Raw genomic sequence first — 13,425 nt, 5'->3', positions numbered from 1 at the left:
TCATACCAAACATACCCATAGTTTTTAAATATTTAACTTTTTTATTATTTGGTATATAAATTACATTTATTCAACCCATACAATACACGAGGTTCTTAAAGATAATAATTTTTTGAGTGAATTTCAAGTTTTGTCCTTTATTTTTATAGTGAATTTTAGGCGGTGTCCTTTATTTTTCAAATTGACGAGTATTGTACTTAATGTTTTAAAGTTTTGCATGTTATGTCCTTTAGCCCTAACCCAATTAGATTTTTCTGTTAAATATGGTCATGTGACTTGCACATGAGGGTATTATTGTCATTTCACTTTTCAGTGACTAGTTGTGTAAATAAATTAAATACCTAACCATTAAAAAAGTAAAAATAAAAAATTAGATATATCTCTCACCTCTCTCTCTCTCTCTCTCTCTCTCTCTCTCTCTCTTTCTCTCCCATTTACCATCAACATCCACCATCTACCATCACCACCACCATCATCCACCTCACATCACATGTCACACCCCAACCGATGGCGGAATCATCGGGGCGCGACACTAGGCGAATCAGATTGCTCAAGAGAATTCATAACAACTATTTATTGACAATATTTAATGCGTTCGTTATCCCATACTAATAAACATTACATTAGTAAACAGTCATACAGATTTCATGTTCTCTCAAACAATACAAATCCGACAACCTAGATTTATTGTGAGTTTCTAGACTTCCTAGTTTAATTTTGAGATAGTCTGCGATTAACCTGCAACATACGTTAAAATAAATGTCAATACAAAAAGTATTAGCGAGTATACAGGTTTGAAATAGTATAAAGTAGATAAAAGCGCTGCGAATTTCCACATACATAAACGGGATACACAACATACACACTACAAGACAAATACAACCAGCTAAGTCACTCGACCACTGCGGTGGAGATCCCAAAAAGGGCGTGATTTCCTTAACTAGACCCCGTCGGGTGTGAGTCCAACTATAGTACCATACTAGCTAAGGTGGGACGTCGCGAGTAAAAGTCTTAGCACATATGTATCAAGTATCACGTGTAAATATGTACGTCAGTTATTCGCATGTGATAATAGTTTAGAGTATAGACTGCGTTTTGATAAGTGCGTTTTTGATAAGAATGTATGTTACACCCCAAAGTGTGTTTAAATCGTTTAAAAATGGGGTCAAGTATACTCACAGTAGGTGTTTAACAAGTAAACACAACTTGATTGCATTGGTGAGAGCGTGTCTGAGTTAGCCTGTGAACACTAGCATAAGTCGTTGAACAGTGTGTAACGGAGTGTCGGATGAGATAATTGTCGAATGGTAAGTCAAACGAATGAACATCCGTTCGGTCGGATGGTCATCCGAGCGGATAGTCATCCGAGCGGATGACCATTTGGAAGGATGGCCATTCGAATGAGATGTGAGTGTTTGTAAATCGTTTCAAAAACTTTTGAAGTTTTCATTGTATTATTTAGACAAGTCATCCGGTCGGATGGTCATCCGGACGGATGGCCATTCGATCGGATGGCTATTCGATCGAGAGTTTGGTAGTTTGAAGTTGTATCAAATCATTTTGAACAAATAGTAGTGTAAAGGACAGTTCACTGATCGAATGATCATTCGATCGGATGGTCATTCAATCGGATGATCATCGAGTGGGCGATCTGTTCGTTAGGAAATTTTGTAAAGATTTATAAGTTCAAAGTTTGTAGTTTAACGGAGACGGCATGACGACGGGTCAAACAGCGAAAAACACACCAAGGCCCAGCTCGTTCGATTGGATGGGAATCACCCCATTCGATCAGATTCACTGACCTTTGATGGAATTTCGCGTTCAACTCGTTGGTTTGTCATCTCTCCGGTGGAAATCCGTTTTCAAGCCGGTTCTCAACTAAAGAATAAGTGGAGAGCCTGAATGAGTACAGATTCCATCAGTTTTGTGTGAAAAGTGATGAAAAAGGTAGAAATTAGTTGAAAAACGTCGAAATCTTGTGGTGACATGTGTTGAATAGTGTAGAAATCCTTTAGGTCTGAACCATTCTTGATGAGGTGACGTTACACTACAGCTTGCATAAGAAACCGAGTGAGAACAACCTTCAGGATGTCCAAATCAGACGATTTCAGGCAGAAAATCAGTGGTTTTCATGGAGAAGATGATGTAAAAGTGTTTAGTGATGAAGATTGTGCAAGATTTGGAGAGAAATACTTACGGTTTAGCCTTGAATCGTGATGAAAAGTGACTGAAAGTGCCTTAGGAGCGAGTGATCGGATGAGAGAACCAAAGTGTTGAAATGAGACATAATGGCCCTATTTATAGGCAAGGTGCAAGTTAAGGCGGTCGAATGGATCGGATGGCTTCCGATCGAATCGTCATCCGATCGAATGGCCATCCGAGCGGATGGTCATCCGGACGGAAGTCCATTCGATCAGATGTCCATTCGGACAGCCCGATTTTGTTTGTTAGTTTTCCAACTTTCGTTTCGTTCGACGTGTTTTGTTGCGTTAGGCATTGTGGATACTTTGAGATAAGTAGCGTCGTGCTAGATTGCATTTCAGTGCGATAGATTTCGTTGCGCGTGTCAGCGAGTGCGCGTTTAGACAGTTCCAATACTTCTATTATTATTATTTATTACTATTATTGTATAATAGGTCATAGCAGAAGTAATTGCGTTTTGAATCTGCGTTAGCGTTTGCGTCGCACCACAACGAGCGAGGGGAGTAGCTTAAGTACTCACGCGATGTCATCGTTAGCGTTAATGTAGTATGCGTTGTGATGTGCGATATAGCATGTTGAAAGTATGCGATATAAGCGAAGTAGCGTTGTAAGCATATAGTTTACGTTATGATCCGAATCTCTAGTGCTAGACGTAACGAGTGTAACGAGAGTAACAAGCACGGAAGTGTGGGTTTTTACAGTCTCCCCTGCTTTAGGAAATTTCGCCCCGACATAAATCCACAAGGAGGGCTGCAAGAATTGATACGAGAGAGAGTAGCGAGTATTGACACGAGTAAGTGGCGAATAAGTGTTAAGGTAAGCGAAGAGCGAACGAGCGTTTGATCGAAGATGGACGAGTGAGAGCGTCTCGGTAACATAGGGAAACCGTTGAGTAAGGCGATTCGTTTGACGAAAAGATGGTGATGCACAAGTTATCGGCCCAAAAATGTTTGAAGTTCTTGAAAAGTTTGATGGCAATGAGATTTTAAAGAAAAAATTTTGGTTTTAGGAAAATTTTCGTACGGTGTGGCGTTGAACTTGATTCGATGTTCACACCAGCGTTGCCGAAAAAGTTTTTGTTGAGTTACCAATAGATCTTATGGAAAATGTGATTTACGAAAAGTTCCTTATGACGTGGTGTTAACCTGAGTCGATTGTTAAACCAACGTTACAAGAGAGTTTTGTTTGTCTAAAAGGGTTTTAATTAAAATTTCTAGAAAATTTCCGTTTATTCTTAAAAGTTTGTAAGAAAAATTTGTTTTCACATGAGGATTAAACAGTTCAAAAAGTTTTTAATTAGCGTCGAGCCCCACATGGCACCTTTCCATGAAAGTTTGTCAATATGGCTAAAACACTTATATATAGGAAGTACCAGCGGCGTATCCACCATGTTTTAGCCATATTGCCTGTGTCCCGTGAAGCAATGTCATGCGTGTCGATATGGTACATATAGATTTTGCGTCCTCGGTCCAAGCGATTAGTGGTTGGACCAAGTTCGGAAGGAAGATTGAGTAAACTGAGCAGCGAAGTTGTTTGCAACTCAGTTAGCGATGCGAATGGTTTAGCGATTGAGAGCGTCGAAGTAATGCTAGCGTCGAGTGCGGGCGGTAAGCGAAAAGCGATAAGCTATCAGCGATAAATGGCAAGCGTCAAGTGTTAAGCGACGAGCGTTAAGCGACGAGCGTTAGGCGACGAGTGATAAGCGAAAATCCATCAGCGATAAGCATCAAAAGCGATACGCGATAAGTAGGGGTGCAAACGAGCCGAGCTACTCGCGAGCTACTCAAGCTCGGCTCGAAAAAAAGCTCGAACGAACCGAGCTTAAACAAGCTCGAGCCCGAGCCTAAAAAACAAGCTCGTTTAGTAAACGATCCCAAGCCCGAGCTTCGCTTACCGAGCTCGAGCCGGCTCGCGAGCCTAAATGAGCTTTCTGTTTATATATTTTTTGTTAATATATTAAAAATATATTTATATAATAATAATATTTACCATTTATATAAATATAAAAAATAACTTAATTATATGTATAATAATAATTATAATTAATATAAATTAACTAATAAATACTAAACGAGTCGAGCCCGAGCCGAGCTCGAGCTTTAGAAATAAAGCTCGAATCGAGTAGAGCTTGAGCTCGAGCTTTCATATGTTAGACGAGCTCGAGCTCGGGCTCGGCTCGGCTCGTTTGCACCCCTAGCGATAAGCGAACAGCGATGCGCGATAAGCGATGAGCTTTCAGCGATACGCGATAAGCGAACAGCGATACGCGATAAGCGATAAGTGTAACGCCCTGTGTCCCTAAACTTTATGCTTTTGGCAAGTTTAGTCCCTATACTTTGCCTATTGTCAGTTTTAGTCCCTAATCTATGTAATGTTGATACTTTTGATACTTTGAGTCTTAAATACTATGATCCTTGATACTTGAATCTTGATTCTTGATACTTAATACTATGAGACTGGACAGTTAAATCTAGATACTTGATACTTGGACTCTAGATACTTGAAACTTGGGAAACTAGACTCTTGACTCTTGATACTTATTAGGTGCTTGACTCTTGAGACTCGTGCAACTTGATTCTTGGTTAAACGAGAGACTGGAGTCTTGTCACTGGCAGAACCTATGAAACTTGGAAACTTTTGGGTGTTTATGATGTAATCTAGTTATGGGATACTTTTACCAAATAATACGCAACGCAACGCTTAATCTAACTCGCAAAACGAATCAAAGACGGGAACGTGGAAGGGATGGGATTGACCAAGTGGCAATCCGATCGGATGACCACCCGATCGGATGGCCACTCGATCGACCCGCCATCCGATCCGTGCGCCCCGCCTTGGTCTTCTCTCACACTATAAATAGGCCTGTCACATCACCACTCTCATTGATGTGACAGCCTCACTCGACCAGACGCACGCACACCACTTTTCTTTGATTTCTCGGCGATTTCGGTATGTTTTACACTAGATCCTTGTACTTTCATGATCTACACATCATTTCTTACGAGATTCTCCTTTGAAATCTCACTTTTCACCATGAAATCTCTTTGATCTGAGTTCTTGAGGATGATGTCATCATGTGGTTTGTACAAACTGCTATATGATGTCATACCTGGCAAGATCTAGCTCGGATCTAAGGAATTCCATGTAATTTGCACCGAATCTAAACTAGATCTAGGATTTTTCATAATAAAACTTAAGTTATCTTCATCTTTTCTTCAATCTTTCACTTTAAACGGTGGAAATCCGAGTCTAGACGGACTGTAGACTTTAAACGGTGCACCGAATCCGAGTCTGGACTTGGTTTGGAAACGGATTGTTGCCGGAAAAGATGGCCGGAATATGGATTCCGACACAAACTCGTTATGAACTGGCGACTGATCGGGTAGGGGTGATTCCCATCCGATCAAAACGACTGCATGTTGATGAGTTTACCGTTGTCTCAACACGTACCGTGCCGTAATCGTTAAATCAGAAACTTAGAAATTTTACAAAGTTATAAACGGGACAAAGACCACTCGATCGAGTGGCAATCCGATCGGATAGCCATCCGATCGAACAACCACTCGATCAGGTGACACTTGTCTCATAATCTTTCAACACTTAGAAACTTTTTCAGAAACTTGAAACTTTGGAACCCTTGATCGAATGGCGATCCGATCGGATAGCCATCCGATCGAACAGCTATCCGATCAAAGCAACCAAGACACTTAACAACAAATTGAAACTTAACACTTGGACCGAGTGGCAATCTGATCGGATATCCATCCGATCGAACAGCCACTCATCCCACTCACACATTAGTCACCCGATCGAATGGCAATCCGATCGGACAGCCATCCGATCCAGTGACTAATCCGAGACTTTGCGTCATCTCATTATTCTGCCCGACTCTTATCTGTTGTAATCTAATCAGGCTAACTCTAAAAGAGCTCCCTTTGATCCAATAACGGTCTTAATTAATAAGCAGTCACTGTGAGTATACTCGATACCTTTTTGCTTTAAACTTTGGGATGTAACATGTATTCTATAAACTATGAAACTTGATACTTTTGAATCTAAACTCTATCTTATGTGTACGTGAAACTTGTGATTCTTGATTCTTTGTGCTATGTGACGTTTAATCTAGAAGTGTGTAGTTCCGCCTTAACAATAGTAGCGCTATAGGAGATGCACCTCCCCATTATTCTCAGGGGTATTGTTAGGAGAATTCTAGTTTACCTTGAGTCTTGGGTAAACACTAAAGCATCTAGATACTTGGGCTATCACTGGTTTGGACTGCGACACTAGCACGGCTGAAACTATTTTATTACTTACATTGTGGATATGAGTTGTTTTAACCTACTAACCTATATACTCAAACTTGTATACTCGCCGGTACATTTTTGTACTGATTCTATTTTAATACATGTTGCAGGCTGACAGGATGCTAGGATTCTTGAAACAAGCTAGGATGCTGCTTAGAAACACATCTTAGTTAATCTAGAATCATCTGATACAATTTGCACAATATTTCTTATGTTTTGTACTTGATGTTTGATGTTGATGTTTTAGACAATTATCCCATGAAATCAATTTAATTACTATTCAAATATCTAGTGTTATGGAACCTCATGAGCAATCTGAACGCTTAGTGCTCGCACCCCGATGTTTCTGCCATCGGTTGGGGTGTGACAATAAGCGAACAGAGATACGCGATAAGTGATAAACGAACAGAGATACGCGATAAGCGATAAGTGAACAACGATACGCGATAAGCGATAAGCGAACAGCGATACGTGATACGCGATAAGCGATAAGCGAACAGCGATATGCGATAAGCGAACTGCGATACGCGACAAGCGATAGGCGTCGAGGGGGAAAAAGAGATGCGAGTATTGAAGCGTTGAGATTTACACGTGCGATAATCGTTTAAGCGTAAAGCGAAAGCGAGTGCGCATGCGTGCATGTAGGCTTATGAATAGTCTAGCGATGACGCGTTTGAGATGCGATGAGATGTTACGCCTTGCGAATGAGTTTATCATGTTGAAAATAGTCTCAATAGTATAAGAGGTCTAATAACGTTCAACTCCATATGGCACTTTCTTCACGAGAAATTGGTTAGCATGGCGAAGCACTTATATATAGGAAGTACCAGCGGCGTATCCACCATACTTCAACCACACGCCTCCGTCCCGTGAATAGGTGTCACACTTTGTCGACATGGCTAAGACACTTATATATAGGAAGTACCAGCGGCGTATCCACCACGCTTAACCATGATTTTAATGTTATGGCATCATTGGAACTTACTACGATCTCCGTGCACTGACCAAAATAATCCCGTGTGCACCCGTGATTAAGTTGTTCCTTGCACGTTTATCGTAACTTATCTCAAGGACGCATAGTGAGGGTAAAACACATTATATCGTGATATAGTATATAGTACTAGTAATATAATCTGTGTGCGAACTTAGACTAAGTGCGAGGACGAGGGAGAGAGAGCGAGAGTCAACGTCGCATATTGTGGCGACATCGAGCGATAGAACAAGTATACACATAAGAGTTTTCGTCGAGATTCATACCATCAACATCATCGTTCTGCGCCTGGTTGGTGTTGATATGGTAGATCCTTGCTGGAGCTGCGGTTGCTGGGGGTGCGAGCTGCGTTGGTGGTGTGGGGAGTGCTAGCATGCCTAGATGTCGTGGTCCTGTGTGGAAGTGGCGGGTATGGTGGTCGTAACAGTTGCAATTGATGCAATAGTGACAACCATTTCCCGTTTGGTGGTGATAAGTACCCGTGTAGGGGAAGAGTTCCCGTGTAGGCGCGATTTTGGTGATCTAGAACTGCGCGGAGAGGTTCTGGTTGAGGCAGTTCAGTTGTTGAAGAGTTTAGGCTCAACCTATTTCTCTTGCGGTTAGGCTGAGCATCTTGTGGTGGTGCGTTGTCGTCTGAGGATTCGTCTGAGGAGTCGGAGGAGGGTTCATTGGAGGATTCGATGATGATTGCTTGATTAGCCTTCCTGGTGGCATTCTTGGGGAAGAATCCCACCAAGACTCGCTTGTCATTGATTTCTACGGCCAAACGATAGGTTTCTTCGATGGTAGTAGGTTTTGCAGGTTCAACAAAATCATCCACACACTCGGGCAAAACACGGATGTACTTCTTGATAGCCTTTTCGGGAGTGTCAACTTGGCTTGGGCAGATGATGCTAAGCTGTTTGAACCTTGCTATGAGGCGGGCGTTGTCACCGTCAACTTGCTTGATTTCCCAAAATTCGTCTTCTTGCTTCTGGACTTCATGGGGAGGGCAGTACTCTTCCTTCATGAGCTCTTTCAGCTCATCCCGGGAGAGAGCGTAAGCTGCATCGTTCCCACATTTGGTACGCTCGGCTGTCTACCAGTCGAGGGCTCTTGATTGGAATATTCCTCTAGCGCGTGTAGTACGAAAATGCTCGGGGCATCCACTCTGACGAAGGGTCACCTCGATGGCATCAAACCACTGGAGTATCTGAGATACCCCTCCTTCGCCTGTGAAGACCTGTAACACCCCAACCCCGCTAGGGCTGACGTGTCACTCTTACAGATATCAAAACTAAAAACCAATCTATAGCATTAAATAAAAGATCCTAATTACATTTATTACACTACTAAAATAAAGAATCTTGGCTAGCAACTTCCTAACGCTCTTCACTGAAATCCCAGATCATCCCATATTACCTGTAAAACAAATAGGAAAAACACAAAAAGAAAAATATGGCTGAGCCAAAAATTGCTCAGTAACGGAGAAATCAACTGTACAAGTATAGTTATATCAGCGGAAAAAAATAATAGAATTAAGACTGAACTGAAACGATTACTGACACGAGTACTGAAAACAGATGCAGACAAAAGACTGATACAAAAACTGATTCACTAACCGATCTGAGCTTCAACGAAAACTGGTACGGAAACAAAAATCAGCCATACACATAACTAATATCGAAACCAACACAAAACCGTTGTAGAGACTGATTCATAGCTGACCACGATGACTAAAATATGTTATCTTGTATAAACGAACTTCTTGAAAACATCGTTTAAATAATCTGGTATCCATGTAACCAGAAAAGTTTCTAACCTATTATTCGTAGTTTGTAAAATGAAACGTTTAAACAAATCCAAGAAATAATAACTATCGAATATTTTAAACAATGTTTAATAATGCTATTATTTTTAAAACAAGATACTTGGCAAAAAGTATTTTCTTATATTGAGCGTTTGAATTTTATCAAAATAAAATAGTTTATCACACTTCATAGCAAATCAACATTAGACAAAAAGAACTAATTTTCTAACTTTAAAAAAAAAGTTATAATTTAGAAATATAATAAATGTCACAAAATGGATTTCAGATGAAATGCTTATAAAAGTTTCGTAAACTGACATGGAAAGCAAATACAAATACAGAATCAAAACCAAATACATAAGCCTAAACATTTTAAATAACGATAAAAATCTTATAATTTTTAAAAGAAAAGAATTGTCGAACTATTATCTTTAAATAAATGTTTAGATTCAAATCCATCTATATTAATTAATCAAATTTCGTAAGTTATTATTTAATTAAAAATAACTATTTGGAGAGCTTTGGAGATTTATATTTAATAACCAAAATAATTTAGATAACTTGAATTTAAAAGTAGAATAATTTAATCCTTACGAAATTTCTTAAACCAATAGGAAAAATGGACACGGAACGAAGATAGAGTCAATGACAAGTATCGACAGACACTGAATCAAATACTGAATACAGATATTGTCGGACACAAACTAAACGTATAACACGGAATCTAAATCGAAACTGAGATTGATATAGTGATCGAGACAAATCTGATACAAACTGGTACAGATACTGAGTCAAAACAGACATAGCTAATACATAATAGAATCGGATACTGAATACAATCAGAAGCATAATTAACCCAATACGCAATCGGAAACAAAACTGAATGCATACAAACATATCAGACATATCAGAACAGATACTTAACATATGCACATACAGAAACATATACCAACTTACACGACAACTATATATCAACAAAATAAATCGTGTAACACAGAAGCACCCAAAGCCAGAAACAGAAACAGACTGGTACACAACTAGCTAGTCCATGCACCTATGAGATGGTGAGTGTGGCGTTCACCCCTTGTTCCATCTCCAGACAAACAAACTCAAACTCAGAGCTAAGATCGATCTATACGCCTCTAGTGGCTAAGGTGCTACACAAGCACAAGCTAGAGACGCCGTGAACTTTTATTACGCACTGTCACGATAAGTGCCATGCCGTTGACGCCCAAACGACAAGCCAGACATGCTTGGGTGACAGAGTACATACACTAAGGTCTTGTAATAATTTACAAGCAACTGAAGATAATAATGACAGGAACATGCAACCATGAGTACAAGTCTGAGGTATAGCATGCTACAACTCACTAATAAACAAACATAGACAAACTGACTCATATAATGTATCACATATCAAACGATTACTAATATCAATCATGAAAACCAAACTTGAGACAGAGACAAAGATCCACACTACAAAGTAACAGATACGATAAAGATGAATACTATGATGAGAAGACCAAAGAATCCGTACCAACGAGTAACGAAAGATAAAAGTATACTACGATGAAAAGAAAACAGAATCCGTACCTTAAACCAGCCAGGCATAGCGAAAACAAAACGGGTTGTCCTCAATAACTATGTGAACCTATGTATTCATTATCTTGAATGAGATTCACCGAATATATATAACGATCTCCAAAGTCTTTGGTTGACTAATATTCTAGCGACTAAATGTACTACATACCATAACATATTGATGGTCACAATTTAAAATAGTATTTTCTTTATGAACCTATTTAATATGTGTTCAACCTACGTTGGTTCCCCACATTTAAAATTATATGTGAGTTTTATAAATCATCAAACTAATCAATTAAACAAAATGTAATATTGTTTTCATTTGCCTAAAGATGACCTTTTTCCAAAATATACATATATATATATATATATATATATATATTACGTACATGTAGATTTTTTTTTGTTTTCTTACAAAAGAGTTTCATCATATTTTCAAAATCATTAACATATTGGCAACTATTCAAAATTGCAAATAAACGTGTATATAAAATCATCTTGACACAAACAACTTTGCAACTAAATGAATTCACAATTAAAAACATATGTTAGTTTAGATCATTTTCTTCGAAAGCTTTGCCCATCCCGTGTTCATCTTCTCCATTCCATAGTCATCGCTAGAATAAGTTCCAAAAAGAAAATTAAGTTTCATATTTAGGCAAATACCTCAAATAAATGAATAAAGAAGATGAAAGCGGCGCGGATGAACCTTAGCGGTTCCGCGTTGGCTTGGATTTGTTTCACCGAAGCAAGGAGGCATGCCCGCGGTTGCATGGCGGTTGTGGGGTAGTTCGCGGCTGCCGATTAGTGATGGTGCGGCGGCAGAACTAGAACCACAGCAGTGGTGTGTGGCGGTTCAGAGGCGAGTGGTACTTGGTAGTGAACGAGAGGGAAAAAAACAGCGGCTGTGCCTTCGTGTTTGGGTTGCGGGTCGAAAGGGTTAAATATATGAACGGCTGCAACTGCGTGATGGTGAGTGCTTGAAAACGGCCAGGTAGAAAATTTCTAATAATTTTCATTACACAAAGATAAGTTATGAAGATGATTCAGAATTGCGGAAGTTTTGGGATTTTGAAACATGGAAGGAAACATGCAAATTTGACAAAATTAGAATGTCCAATATAAACACTAGGTTATAGGCAGTATACACTTAAGGTCCCTATAATTTATTAGAACTACAAGTATTACTAATATTTAATGTTCTATTTATTTAAATAAAAAAAACAAACCTGTTAGTTAACACTAATTAAATAAATGTGTTCGTCAATTGTCGATGGTCATTTAGTCGACTATATAATGTATTAAATTCGTTTAAACATACATATTAATTTTGTATTTAATATTTTAGGATTTTGAAATTTTCGTATGTTACAAGACCATTGGATCACAGGCTTTGAAGTGTTTGTAAAAGAAGGTAGTCTGCGGCGCGTTGATCTTAGAGTCTTCCGAGGTTCGAGAGTTGCTGAGAGATTGAACCTGTGCAACGATTTGAGGAATGACCCTTGCCACTTCCTTAGCCACGAGTGAGGCGATCCTCTTATCGGCGCTTCGTCTAGCTCTTCTCTTGGTTATACGTCTTGAGGTGGAATCGTTCGAATACATCTAAACGAAGAGAGATTTGGAGTGAGATTCGATCATAATGATTTTGAGTATGCAATGCGATTGAGTGCGTTTAAAAGTTGTTGCAGGTAGCATAGTAATACGTATTCACATAGGAGCCATATAGGAGACACGAGATTCCTAAGTTCTCACGTATAACACATATAATCGTATAACATATATACTTATATATATATATATATATATATATATATATATATATTCGTGTAGATTGCATGAGGACGTGATGAAGTGAGAGAGCGAGTTGTTAGATTTTAGTTTCGTTGCAGACATTCGGCTCTTGTTTTAGATTGCGATGGCTGTGCAAGTCGTGCGCATAGAGCGGGAAGCGAAAAGCGACAAATCGATAAAGCGGTAAAGTCGAAAAATTGATAAAGCGTAAAATCGTAAACACGTATAATTCGTTGACGCGTAAAAATCGGCGATTGCGGGCTTAAAATAGATGGAGTGTCTGGGGTGTTAGACATCGACTACCCAAGGTGATTTAACTATTCCTAACAAGTTCAAGCACACGCGTTGGCCTGATGGACTATGCCCTAACCGGGATGCGGCTACGACACTCATCCTTCCAGCTATTACGCGGCTCGAGTCATTGGTACAGTCGAGACTTCGGCGAGAGCTTTTGAAAGCCATTTTAAGGAGTGGAAGGGGTTACTAAGATGCTCACCGAATAAAATTCGGGAGTTCCACTAGATAGAAATTGAGAGCTTCGTTGAGATGTGGATGTCACTCCTAGCTCAACAAAAGGTTCTCGTGCTAAGAATGATGCGCTGAGTGAGCGATCTCATCGAGAGTTCTTGGTTTTCACACCTAATCTTGACACGATCACTCGGTTGTGGTATGCGAGTATCGTCAAGTGTGTGTATTGTGTTAGCCTTAGGAAAGGAAAAATTACGTTTTCAGCCTTAGGAAAGGCTCCTTCGTACGAAGCTGTA

This window comes from Helianthus annuus, chromosome 15, assembly GCF_002127325.2.
Source record: "Helianthus annuus cultivar XRQ/B chromosome 15, HanXRQr2.0-SUNRISE, whole genome shotgun sequence".
Taxonomy (NCBI): Eukaryota; Viridiplantae; Streptophyta; class Magnoliopsida; order Asterales; family Asteraceae; genus Helianthus; species Helianthus annuus.
Note: the sequence above shows the minus strand (reverse complement) of the source record.